The sequence below is a fragment of the Phyllobates terribilis genome, unplaced genomic scaffold (assembly GCF_046119375.1).
Source record: "Phyllobates terribilis strain yellow unplaced genomic scaffold, ASM4611937v1 Scaffold_1__5_contigs__length_1240528914, whole genome shotgun sequence".
In the NCBI taxonomy this organism is placed as follows: domain Eukaryota; kingdom Metazoa; phylum Chordata; class Amphibia; order Anura; family Dendrobatidae; genus Phyllobates; species Phyllobates terribilis.
In genome coordinates, this window is record NW_027362761.1 from 635731390 (window position 1) to 635748066 (window position 16677).

The following is a 16677-nucleotide window of genomic DNA, read 5'->3' on the forward strand; positions in this document are numbered from 1 at the left end:
TACAATTTAATAAAGCATAGGATAAAACAACATAAATACAATTTAATAAAGCATAGGATAAAACAACATAAATACAATTTAATAAAGCATAGGTTAGAACAACATAAATACAATTTAATAAAGCATAGGATAAAACAACATAAATACAATTTAATAAAGCATAGGTTAAAACAACATAAATATAATTTAATAAAGCATAGGTTAAAACAGCATAAATACAATTTAATAAAGCATAGGTTAAAACAACATAAATACAATTTAATAAAGCATAGGATAAAACAACATAAATACAATTTAATAAAGCATACGATAAAACAACATAAATACATTTTAATAAAGCAAAGGTTAAAACAACATAAATACAATTTAATAAAGCATAGGATAAAACAACATAAATACAATTTAATAAAGCATAGGTTAAAACAACATAAATACAATTTAATAAAGCATAGGATAAAACAACATAAATACAATTTAATAAAGCATAGGATAAAACAACATAAATACAATTTAATAAAGCATAGGTTAAAACAACATAAATATAATTTAATAAAGCATAGGTTAAAACAGCATAAATACAATTTAATAAAGCATAGGTTAAAACAACATAAATACAATTTAATAAAGCATAGGATAAAACAACATAAATACAATTTAATAAAGCATACGATAAAACAACATAAATACATTTTAATAAAGCAAAGGTTAAAACAACATAAATACAATTTAATAAAGCATAGGATAAAACAACATAAATACAATTTAATAAAGCATAGTTTAAAACAACATAAATACAATTTAATAAAGCATAGTTTAAAACAACATAAATACAATTTAATAAAACATAGGTTAAAACAACATAAACACAATTTAATAAAGCATAGTTTAAAACAACATAAATACAATTTAATAAAGCATAGGTTAAAACAACATAAATACAATTTAATAAAGCATAGGATAAAACAACATAAATACAATTTAATAAAGCATAGGTTAGAACAACATAAATACAATTTAATAAAGCATAGGTTAGAACAACATAAATACAATTTAATAAAGCATAGGATAAAACTACATAAATACAATTTAATAAAGCATAGGTTAAAACAACATAAATACAATTTAATAAAGCATAGGATAAAACAACATAAATACAATTTAATAAAGCATAGGTTAAAACAACATAAATACAATTTAATAAAGCATAGGATAAAACAACATAAATACAATTTAATAAAGCATATGTTAAAACAACATAAATACAATTTAATAAAGCATAGGATAAAACAACATAAATACAATTTAATAAAGCATAGGATAAAACAACCTAAATACAATTTAATAAAGCATAGGATAAAACAACATAAATACAATTTAATAAAGCATAGGTTAAAACAACATAAATACAATTTAATAAAGCATAGGATAAAACAACATAAATACAATTTAATAAAGCATAGGATAAAACAACATAAATACAATTTAATAAAGCATAGGTTAAAACAACATAAATACAATTTAATAAAGCATAGGATAAAACAACATAAATACAATTTAATAAAGCATAGGTTAGAACAACATAAATACAATTTAATAAAGCATAGGTTAGAACAACATAAATACAATTTAATAAAGCATAGGATAAAACAACATAAATACAATTTAATAAAGCATAGGTTAAAACAACATAAATACAATTTAATAAAGCATAGGATAAAACAACATAAATATCATTTAATGAAGCATAGGATAAAACAACATAAATACAATTTAATGAAGCATGGGTTAAAACAACATAAATACAATTTAATAAAGCATAGGATAAAACAACCTAAATACAATTTAATAAAGCATAGGATAAAACAACATAAATACAATTTAATAAAGCATAGGTTAAAACAACATAAATACAATTTAATAAAGCATAGGTTAGAACAACAGAAATACAATTTAATAAAGCATAGGTTAGAACAACATAAATACAATTTAATACAGCATAGGATAAAACAACATAAATACAATTTAATAAAGCATAGAATAAAACAACATAAATACAATTCAATAAAGCATAGGATAAAACAACATAAATACAATTTAATAAAGCATGGGTTAAAATAACAAAAATACAATTTAATAAAGCATAGGAAAAAACAACATAAATACAATTTAATAAAGCATAGGATAAAACAACATAAATACAATTTAATAAAGCATAGGATAAAACAACATACATACAATTTAATAAAGCATAGGTTAGAACAACATAAATACAATTTAATAAAGCATAGGATAAAACAACATGAATACAATTTAATAAAGCATAGGTTATAAACAACATAAATACAATTTAATAAAGCATAGGATAAAACAACATAAATACAATTTAATAACGCATAGGATAAAACAACATAAATACAATTTAATAAAGCATAGGTTAAAACAACATAAATACAATTGAATAAAGCATAGGATAAAACAACATAAATACAATTTAATAAAGCATAGGATAAAACAACATAAATACAATTTAATAAAGCATAGGTTAAAACAACATAAATACAATTTAATAAAGCATAGGATAAAACAACATAAATACAATTTAATAAAGCATAGGTTATAAACAACATAAATACAATTTAATAAAGCATAGGATAAAACAACATAAATACAATTTAATAAAGCATAGGATAAAACAACATAAATACAATTTAATAAATCATAGGATAAAACAACATAAATACAATTTAATAAAGCATAGGATAAAACAACATAAATACAATTTAATAAAGCATAGGTTAGAACAACATAAATACAATTTAATAAAGCATAGGATAAAACAACATAAATACAATTTAATAAAGCATAGGATAAAACAACATAAATACAATTTAATAAAGCATAGGTTAAAACAACATAAATACAATTTAATAAAGCATAGGATAAAACAACATAAATACAATTTAATAAAGCATAGGTTAGAACAACAGAAATACAATTTAATAAAGCATAGGTTAGAACAACATAAATACAATTTAATAAAGCATAGGATAAAACAACATAAATACAATTTAATAAAGCATAGGTTAAAACAACATAAATACAATTTAATAAAGCATAGGATAAAATAACATAAATACCATTTAATGAAGCATAGGATAAAACAACATAAATACAATTTAATGAAGCATGGGTTAAAACAACATAAATACAATTTAATAAAGCATAGGATAAAACAACATAAATACAATTTAATAAAGCATAGGTTAAAACAACATAAATACCATTTAATGAAGCATAGGATAAAACAACATAAATACAATTTAATGAAGCATGGGTTAAAACAACATAAATACAATTTAATAAAGCATAGGATAAAACAACCTAAATACAATTTAATAAAGCATAGGATAAAACAACATAAATACAATTTAATAAAGCATAGGTTAAAACAACATAAATACAATTTAATAAAGCATAGGATAAAACAACATAAATACAATTTAATAAAGCATAGGTTAGAACAACAGAAATACAATTTAATAAAGCATAGGTTAGAACAACAGAAATACAATTTAATACAGCATAGGATAAAACAACATAAATACAATTTAATAAAGCATAGAATAAAACAACATAAATACAATTCAATAAAGCATAGGATAAAACAACATAAATACAATTTAATAAAGCATGGGTTAAAACAACATAAATACAATTTAATAAAGCATAGGAAAAAACAACATAAATACAATTTAATAAAGCATAGGATAAAACAACATAAATACAATTTAATAAAGCATAGGATAAAACAACATACATACAATTTAATAAAGCATAGGTTAGAACAACATAAATACAATTTAATAAAGCATAGGATAAAACAACATGAATACAATTTAATAAAGCATAGGTTATAAACAACATAAATACAATTTAATAAAGCATAGGATAAAACAACATAAATACAATTCAATAAAGCATAGGATAAAACAACATAAATACAATTTAATAAAGCATAGGTTAAAACAACATAAATACAATTGAATAAAGCATAGGATAAAACAACATAAATACAATTTAATAAAGCATAGGATAAAACAACATAAATACAATTTAATAAAGCATAGGTTAAAACAACATAAATACAATTTAATAAAGCATAGGATAAAACAACATAAATACAATTTAATAAAGCATAGGTTATAAACAACATAAATACAATTTAATAAAGCATAGGATAAAACAACATAAATACAATTTAATAAAGCATAGGATAAAACAACATAAATACAATTTAATAAAGCATAGGATAAAACAACATAAATACAATTTAATAAAGCATAGGATAAAACAACATAAATACAATTTAATAAAGCATAGGTTAGAACAACATAAATACAATTTAATAAAGCATAGGATAAAACAACATAAATACAATTTAATAAAGCATAGGATAAAACAACATAAATACAATTTAATAAAGCATAGGTTAAAACAACATAAATACAATTTAATAAAGCATAGGATAAAACAACATAAATACAATTTAATAAAGCATAGGTTAGAACAACAGAAATACAATTTAATAAAGCATAGGTTAGAACAACATAAATACAATTTAATAAAGCATAGGATAAAACAACATAAATACAATTTAATAAAGCATAGGTTAAAACAACATAAATACAATTTAATAAAGCATAGGATAAAATAACATAAATACCATTTAATGAAGCATAGGATAAAACAACATAAATACAATTTAATGAAGCATGGGTTAAAACAACATAAATACAATTTAATAAAGCATAGGATAAAACAACATAAATACAATTTAATAAAGCATAGGTTAAAACAACATAAATACAATTTAATAAAGCATAGGATAAAACAACATAAATACAATTTAATAAAGCATAGGATAAAACAACATAAATACAATTTAATAAAGCATGGGTTAAAACAACATAAATACAATTTAATAAAGCATAGGATAAAACAACATAAATACAATTTAATAAAGCATAGGATAAAACAACATAAATACAATTTAATAAAGCATAGGATAAAACAACATAAATACAATTTAATAAAGCATGGGTTAAAACAACATAAATACAATTTAATAAAGCATAGGAAAAAACAACATAAATACAATTTAATAAAGCATGGGTTAAAACAACATAAATACAATTTAATAAAGCATAGGATAAAACAACATAAATACAATTTAATAAAGCATAGGTTAGAACAACATAAATACAATTTAATAAAGCATAGGATAAAACAACATAAATACAATTTAATAAAGCATAGGTTATAAACAACATAAATACAATTTAATAAAGCATAGGATAAAACAACATAAATACAATTTAATAAAGCATAGGTTATAAACAACATAAATACAATTTAATAAAGCATAGGATAAAACAACATAAATACAATTTAGTAAAGCATAGGATAAAACAACATAAATACAATTTAATAAAGCATAGGATAAAACAACATAAATACAATTTAATAAAGCATAGGATAAAACAACATAAATACAATTTAATGAAGCATGGGTTAAAACAACATAAATACAATTTAATAAACCATAGGATAAAACAACATAAATACAATTTAATAAAGCATAGGTTAAAACAACATAAATACAATTTAATAAAGCATAGGATAAAACAACATAAATACAATTTAATAAAGCATAGGATAAAAGAACATAAATACAATTTAATAAAGCATGGGTTAAAACAACATAAATACAATTTAATAAAGCATAGGATAAAACAACATAAATACAATTTAATAAAGCATAGGATAAAACAACATAAATACAATTTAATAAAGCATAGGATAAAACAACATAAATACAATTTAATAAAGCATAGGTTAGAACAACATAAATACAATTTAATAAAGCATAGGATAAAATAACATAAATACAATTTAATAAAGCATAGGTTATAAACAACATAAATACAATTTAATAAAGCATAGGATAAAACAACATAAATACAATTTAATAAAGCATAGGATAAAACAACATAAATACAATTTAATAAAGCATAGGTTAAAACAACATAAATACAATTTAATAAAGCATAGGATAAAACAACATAAATACAATTTAATAAAGCATGGGTTAAAACAACATAAATACAATTTAATAAAGCATAGGATAAAACAACATAAATACAATTTAATAAAGCATAGGATAAAACAACATAAATACAATTTAATAAAGCATAGGATAAAACAACATAAATACAATTTAATAAAGCATGGGTTAAAACAACATAAATACAATTTAATAAAGCATAGGAAAAAACAACATAAATACAATTTAATAAAGCATAGGATAAAACAACATAAATACAATTTAATAAAGCATAGGATAAAACAACATAAATACAATTTAATAAAGCATAGGTTAGAACAACATAAATACAATTTAATAAAGCATAGGATAAAACAACATAAATACAATTTATTAAAGCATAGGTTATAAACAACATAAATACAATTTAATAAAGCATAGGATAAAACAACATAAATACAATTTAATAAAGCATAGGATAAAACAACATAAATACAATTTAATAAAGCATAGGATAAAACAACATAAATTCAATTTAATAAAGCATAGGATAAAACAACATAAATACAATTTAATGAAGCATGGGTTAAAACAACATAAATACAATTTAATAAACCATAGGATAAAACAACATAAATACAATTTAATAAAGCATAGGTTAAAACAACATAAATACAATTTAATAAAGCATAGGATAAAACAACATAAATACAATTTAATAAAGCATAGGATAAAACAACATAAATACAATTTAATAAAGCATAGGATAAAACAACATAAATACAATTTAATAAAGCATAGGTTAGAACAACATAAATACAATTTAATAAAGCATAGGATAAAATAACATAAATACAATTTAATAAAGCATAGGTTATAAACAACATAAATACAATTTAATAAAGCATAGGATAAAACAACATAAATTCAATTTAATAAAGCATAGGATAAAACAACATAAATACAATTTAATAAATCATAGGATAAAACAACATAAATACAATTTAATAAAGCATAGGTTAAAACAACATAAATACAATTTAATAAAGCATAGGATAAAACAACATAAATACAATTTAATAAAGCATAGGAAAAAACAACATAAATACAATTTAATAAAGCATAGGTTAAAACAACATAAATACAATTTAATAAAGCATAGGTTAAAACAGCATAAATACAATTTAATAAAGCTTAGGTTAAAACAACATAAATACAATTTAATAAAGCATAGGATAAAACAACATAAATACAATTTAATAAAGCATAGGATAAAACAACATAAATACAATTTAATAAAGCATAGGATAAAACAACATAAATACAATTTAAAAAAGCATAGGTTAAAACAACATAAATACAATTTAATAAAGCATAGGATAAAACAACATAAATACAATTTAATAAAGCATAGGTTAGAACAACATAAATACAATTTAATAAAGCATAGGTTAGAACAACATAAATACATTTTAATAAAGCATAGGATAAAACAACATAAATACAATTTAATAAAGCATAGGTTAAAACAACATAAATACAATTTAATAAAGCATAGGATAAAACAACATAAATACAATTTAATAAAGCATAGGTTAAAACAACATAAATACAATTTAATAAAGCATAGGATAAAACAACATAAATACAATTTAATAAAGCATAGGTTAGAACAACATAAATACAATTTAATAAAGCATAGGTTAGAACAACATAAATACAATTTAATAAAGCATAGGATAAAACAACATAAATACAATTTAATAAAGCATAGGTTAAAACAACATAAATACAATTTAATAAAGCATAGGTTAGAACAACATAAATACAATTTAATAAAGCATAGGATAAAACAACATAAATACAATTTAATAAAGCATAGGTTATAAACAACATAAATACAATTTAATAAAGCATAGGATAAAACAACATAAATACAATTTAATAAAGCATAGGATAAAACAACATAAATACAATTTAATAAAGCATAGGATAAAACAACATAAATACAATTTAATAAAGCATAGGATAAAACAACATAAATACAATTTAATGAAGCATGGGTTAAAACAACATAAATACAATTTAATAAAGCATAGGATAAAACAACATAAATACAATTTAATAAAGCATAGGTTAAAACAACATAAATACAATTTAATAAAGCATAGGATAAAACAACATAAATACAATTTAATAAAGCATAGGATAAAACAACATAAATACAATTTAATAAAGCATGGGTTAAAACAACATAAATACAATTTAATAAAGCATAGGATAAAACAACATAAATACAATTTAATAAAGCATAGGATAAAACAACATAAATACAATTTAATAAAGCATAGGATAAAACAACATAAATACAATTTAATAAAGCATAGGTTAGAACAACATAAATACAATTTAATAAAGCATAGGATAAAATAACATAAATACAATTTAATAAAGCATAGGTTATAAACAACATAAATACAATTTAATAAAGCATAGGATAAAACAGCATAAATACAATTTAATAAAGCATAGGATAAAACAACATAAATACAATTTAATAAATCATAGGATAAAACAACATAAATACAATTTAATAAACCATAGGATAAAACAACATAAATACAATTTAATAAAGCATAGGTTAAAACAACATAAATACAATTTAATAAAGCATAGGATAAAACAACATAAATACAATTTAATAAAGCATAGGATAAAACAACATAAATACAATTTAATAAAGCATAGGATAAAACAACATAAATACAATTTAATAAAGCATAGGTTAGAACAACATAAATACAATTTAATAAAGCATAGGATAAAATAACATAAATACAATTTAATAAAGCATAGGTTATAAACAACATAAATACAATTTAATAAAGCATAGGATAAAACAACATAAATTCAATTTAATAAAGCATAGGATAAAACAACATAAATACAATTTAATAAATCATAGGATAAAACAACATAAATACAATTTAATAAAGCATAGGTTAAAACAACATAAATACAATTTAATAAAGCATAGGATAAAACAACATAAATACAATTTAATAAAGCATAGGAAAAAACAACATAAATACAATTTAATAAAGCATAGGTTAAAACAACATAAATACAATTTAATAAAGCATAGGTTAAAACAGCATAAATACAATTTAATAAAGCTTAGGTTAAAACAACATAAATACAATTTAATAAAGCATAGGATAAAACAACATAAATACAATTTAATAAAGCATAGGATAAAACAACATAAATACAATTTAATAAAGCATAGGATAAAACAACATAAATACAATTTAAAAAAGCATAGGTTAAAACAACATAAATACAATTTAATAAAGCATAGGATAAAACAACATAAATACAATTTAATAAAGCATAGGTTAGAACAACATAAATACAATTTAATAAAGCATAGGTTAGAACAACATAAATACATTTTAATAAAGCATAGGATAAAACAACATAAATACAATTTAATAAAGCATAGGTTAAAACAACATAAATACAATTTAATAAAGCATAGGATAAAACAACATAAATACAATTTAATAAAGCATAGGTTAAAACAACATAAATACAATTTAATAAAGCATAGGATAAAACAACATAAATACAATTTAATAAAGCATAGGTTAGAACAACATAAATACAATTTAATAAAGCATAGGTTAGAACAACATAAATACAATTTAATAAAGCATAGGATAAAACAACATAAATACAATTTAATAAAGCATAGGTTAAAACAACATAAATACAATTTAATAAAGCATAGGTTAGAACAACATAAATACAATTTAATAAAGCATAGGATAAAACAACATAAATACAATTTAATAAAGCATAGGTTATAAACAACATAAATACAATTTAATAAAGCATAGGATAAAACAACATAAATACAATTTAATAAAGCATAGGATAAAACAACATAAATACAATTTAATAAAGCATAGGATAAAACAACATAAATACAATTTAATAAAGCATAGGATAAAACAACATAAATACAATTTAATGAAGCATGGGTTAAAACAACATAAATACAATTTAATAAAGCATAGGATAAAACAACATAAATACAATTTAATAAAGCATAGGTTAAAACAACATAAATACAATTTAATAAAGCATAGGATAAAACAACATAAATACAATTTAATAAAGCATAGGATAAAACAACATAAATACAATTTAATAAAGCATGGGTTAAAACAACATAAATACAATTTAATAAAGCATAGGATAAAACAACATAAATACAATTTAATAAAGCATAGGATAAAACAACATAAATACAATTTAATAAAGCATAGGATAAAACAACATAAATACAATTTAATAAAGCATAGGTTAGAACAACATAAATACAATTTAATAAAGCATAGGATAAAATAACATAAATACAATTTAATAAAGCATAGGTTATAAACAACATAAATACAATTTAATAAAGCATAGGATAAAACAGCATAAATACAATTTAATAAAGCATAGGATAAAACAACATAAATACAATTTAATAAATCATAGGATAAAACAACATAAATACAATTTAATAAAGCATAGGTTAAAACAACATAAATACAATTTAATAAAGCATAGGATAAAACAACATAAATACAATTTAATAAAGCATAGGATAAAACAACATAAATACAATTTAATAAAGCATAGGTTAAAACAACATAAATACAATTTAATAAAGCATAGGTTAAAACAGCATAAATACAATTTAATAAAGCTTAGGTTAAAACAACATAAATACAATTTAATAAAGCATAGGATAAAACAACATAAATACAATTTAATAAAGCATAGGATAAAACAACATAAATACAATTTAATAAAGCATAGGATAAAACAACATAAATACAATTTAAAAAAGCATAGGTTAAAACAACATAAATACAATTTAATAAAGCATAGGATAAAACAACATAAATACAATTTAATAAAGCATAGGTTAGAACAACATAAATACAATTTAATAAAGCATAGGTTAGAACAACATAAATACATTTTAATAAAGCATAGGATAAAACAACATAAATACAATTTAATAAAGCATAGGTTAAAACAACATAAATAAAATTTAATAAAGCATAGGATAAAACAACATAAATACAATTTAATAAAGCATAGGTTAAAACAACATAAATACAATTTAATTAAGCATAGGATAAAACAACATAAATACAATTTAATAAAGCATAGGATAAAACAACATAAATACAATTTAATAAAGCATAGGTTATAAACAACATAAATACAATTTAATAAAGCATAGGATAAAACAACGTAAATACAATTTAATAAAGCATAGGTTATAAACAACATAAATACAATTTAATAAAGCATAGCATAAAACAACATAAATACAATTTAATAAAGCATAGGTTATAAACAACATAAATACAATTTAATAAAGCATAGGATAAAACAACATCAATACAATTTAATAAAGCATAGGATAAAACAACATAAATACAATTTAATAAAGCATAGGATAAAACAACATAAATACAATTTAATAAAGCATAGGATAAAACAACATAAATACAATTTAATGAAGCATGGGTTAAAACAACATAAATACAATTTAATAAACCATAGGATAAAACAACATAAATACAATTTAATAAAGCATAGGTTAAAACAACATAAATACAATTTAATAAAGCATAGGATAAAACAACATAAATACAATTTAATAAAGCATAGGATAAAAGAACATAAATACAATTTAATAAAGCATGGGTTAAAACAACATAAATACAATTTAATAAAGCATAGGATAAAACAACATAAATACAATTTAATAAAGCATAGGATAAAACAACATAAATACAATTTAATAAAGCATAGGATAAAACAACATAAATACAATTTAATAAAGCATAGGTTAGAACAACATAAATACAATTTAATAAAGCATAGGATAAAATAACATAAATACAATTTAATAAAGCATAGGATAAAACAACATAAATACAATTTAATAAAGCATAGGATAAAACAACATAAATACAATTTAATAAAGCATAGGATAAAACAACATAAATACAATTTAATAAAGCATAGGTTAAAACAACATAAATACAATTTAATAAAGCATAGGTTAAAACAGCATAAATGCAATTTAATAAAGCATAGGTTAAAACAACATAAATACAATTTAATAAAGCATAGGATAAAACAACATAAATACAATTTAATAAAGCATGGGTTAAAACAACATAAATACAATTTAATAAAGCATAGGATAAAACAACATAAATACAATTTAATAAAGCATAGGATAAAACAACATAAATACAATTTAATAAAGCATAGGATAAAACAACATAAATACAATTTAATGAAGCATGGGTTAAAACAACATAAATACAATTTAATAAACCATAGGATAAAACAACTTAAATACAATTTAATAAAGCATAGGTTAGAACAACATAAATACAATTTAATAAAGCATAGGATAAAATAACATAAATACAATTTAATAAAGCATAGGTTATAAACAACATAAATACAATTTAATAAAGCATAGGATAAAATAACATAAATACAATTTAATAAAGCATAGGATAAAACAACATAAATACAATTTAATAAAGCATAGGTTAGAACAACATAAATACAATTTAATAAAGCATAGGATAAAATAACATAAATACAATTTAATAAAGCATGGGTTAAAACAACATAAATACAATTTAATAAAGCATGGGTTAAAACAACATAAATACAATTTAATAAAGCATAGGATAAAACAACATAAATACAATTTAATGAAGCATGGGTTAAAACAACATAAATACAATTTAATAAAGCATAGGATAAAACAACATAAATACAATTTAATAAAGCATAGGTTAAAACAACATAAATACAATTTAATAAAGCATAGGATAAAACAACATAAATACAATTTAATAAAGCATAGGATAAAACAACATAAATACAATTTAATAAAGCATGGGTTAAAACAACATAAATACAATTTAATAAAGCATAGGATAAAACAACATAAATACAATTTAATAAAGCATAGGATAAAACAACATAAATACAATTTAATAAAGCATAGGATAAAACAACATAAATACAATTTAATAAAGCATAGGTTAGAACAACATAAATACAATTTAATAAAGCATAGGATAAAATAACATAAATACAATTTAATAAAGCATAGGTTATAAACAACATAAATACAATTTAATAAAGCATAGGATAAAACAGCATAAATACAATTTAATAAAGCATAGGATAAAACAACATAAATACAATTTAATAAATCATAGGATAAAACAACATAAATACAATTTAATAAACCATAGGATAAAACAACATAAATACAATTTAATAAAGCATAGGTTAAAACAACATAAATACAATTTAATAAAGCATAGGATAAAACAACATAAATACAATTTAATAAAGCATAGGATAAAACAACATAAATACAATTTAATAAAGCATAGGATAAAACAACATAAATACAATTTAATAAAGCATAGGTTAGAACAACATAAATACAATTTAATAAAGCATAGGATAAAATAACATAAATACAATTTAATAAAGCATAGGTTATAAACAACATAAATACAATTTAATAAAGCATAGGATAAAACAACATAAATTCAATTTAATAAAGCATAGGATAAAACAACATAAATACAATTTAATAAATCATAGGATAAAACAACATAAATACAATTTAATAAAGCATAGGTTAAAACAACATAAATACAATTTAATAAAGCATAGGATAAAACAACATAAATACAATTTAATAAAGCATAGGAAAAAACAACATAAATACAATTTAATAAAGCATAGGTTAAAACAACATAAATACAATTTAATAAAGCATAGGTTAAAACAGCATAAATACAATTTAATAAAGCTTAGGTTAAAACAACATAAATACAATTTAATAAAGCATAGGATAAAACAACATAAATACAATTTAATAAAGCATAGGATAAAACAACATAAATACAATTTAATAAAGCATAGGATAAAACAACATAAATACAATTTAAAAAAGCATAGGTTAAAACAACATAAATACAATTTAATAAAGCATAGGATAAAACAACATAAATACAATTTAATAAAGCATAGGTTAGAACAACATAAATACAATTTAATAAAGCATAGGTTAGAACAACATAAATACATTTTAATAAAGCATAGGATAAAACAACATAAATACAATTTAATAAAGCATAGGTTAAAACAACATAAATACAATTTAATAAAGCATAGGATAAAACAACATAAATACAATTTAATAAAGCATAGGTTAAAACAACATAAATACAATTTAATAAAGCATAGGATAAAACAACATAAATACAATTTAATAAAGCATAGGTTAGAACAACATAAATACAATTTAATAAAGCATAGGTTAGAACAACATAAATACAATTTAATAAAGCATAGGATAAAACAACATAAATACAATTTAATAAAGCATAGGTTAAAACAACATAAATACAATTTAATAAAGCATAGGTTAGAACAACATAAATACAATTTAATAAAGCATAGGATAAAACAACATAAATACAATTTAATAAAGCATAGGTTATAAACAACATAAATACAATTTAATAAAGCATAGGATAAAACAACATAAATACAATTTAATAAAGCATAGGATAAAACAACATAAATACAATTTAATAAAGCATAGGATAAAACAACATAAATACAATTTAATAAAGCATAGGATAAAACAACATAAATACAATTTAATGAAGCATGGGTTAAAACAACATAAATACAATTTAATAAAGCATAGGATAAAACAACATAAATACAATTTAATAAAGCATAGGTTAAAACAACATAAATACAATTTAATAAAGCATAGGATAAAACAACATAAATACAATTTAATAAAGCATAGGATAAAACAACATAAATACAATTTAATAAAGCATGGGTTAAAACAACATAAATACAATTTAATAAAGCATAGGATAAAACAACATAAATACAATTTAATAAAGCATAGGATAAAACAACATAAATACAATTTAATAAAGCATAGGATAAAACAACATAAATACAATTTAATAAAGCATAGGTTAGAACAACATAAATACAATTTAATAAAGCATAGGATAAAATAACATAAATACAATTTAATAAAGCATAGGTTATAAACAACATAAATACAATTTAATAAAGCATAGGATAAAACAGCATAAATACAATTTAATAAAGCATAGGATAAAACAACATAAATACAATTTAATAAATCATAGGATAAAACAACATAAATACAATTTAATAAAGCATAGGTTAAAACAACATAAATACAATTTAATAAAGCATAGGATAAAACAACATAAATACAATTTAATAAAGCATAGGATAAAACAACATAAATACAATTTAATAAAGCATAGGTTAAAACAACATAAATACAATTTAATAAAGCATAGGTTAAAACAGCATAAATACAATTTAATAAAGCTTAGGTTAAAACAACATAAATACAATTTAATAAAGCATAGGATAAAACAACATAAATACAATTTAATAAAGCATAGGATAAAACAACATAAATACAATTTAATAAAGCATAGGATAAAACAACATAAATACAATTTAAAAAAGCATAGGTTAAAACAACATAAATACAATTTAATAAAGCATAGGATAAAACAACATAAATACAATTTAATAAAGCATAGGTTAGAACAACATAAATACAATTTAATAAAGCATAGGTTAGAACAACATAAATACATTTTAATAAAGCATAGGATAAAACAACATAAATACAATTTAATAAAGCATAGGTTAAAACAACATAAATAAAATTTAATAAAGCATAGGATAAAACAACATAAATACAATTTAATAAAGCATAGGTTAAAACAACATAAATACAATTTAATTAAGCATAGGATAAAACAACATAAATACAATTTAATAAAGCATAGGATAAAACAACATAAATACAATTTAATAAAGCATAGGTTATAAACAACATAAATACAATTTAATAAAGCATAGGATAAAACAACGTAAATACAATTTAATAAAGCATAGGTTATAAACAACATAAATACAATTTAATAAAGCATAGCATAAAACAACATAAATACAATTTAATAAAGCATAGGTTATAAACAACATAAATACAATTTAATAAAGCATAGGATAAAACAACATCAATACAATTTAATAAAGCATAGGATAAAACAACATAAATACAATTTAATAAAGCATAGGATAAAACAACATAAATACAATTTAATAAAGCATAGGATAAAACAACATAAATACAATTTAATGAAGCATGGGTTAAAACAACATAAATACAATTTAATAAACCATAGGATAAAACAACATAAATACAATTTAATAAAGCATAGGTTAAAACAACATAAATACAATTTAATAAAGCATAGGATAAAACAACATAAATACAATTTAATAAAGCATAGGATAAAAGAACATAAATACAATTTAATAAAGCATGGGTTAAAACAACATAAATACAATTTAATAAAGCATAG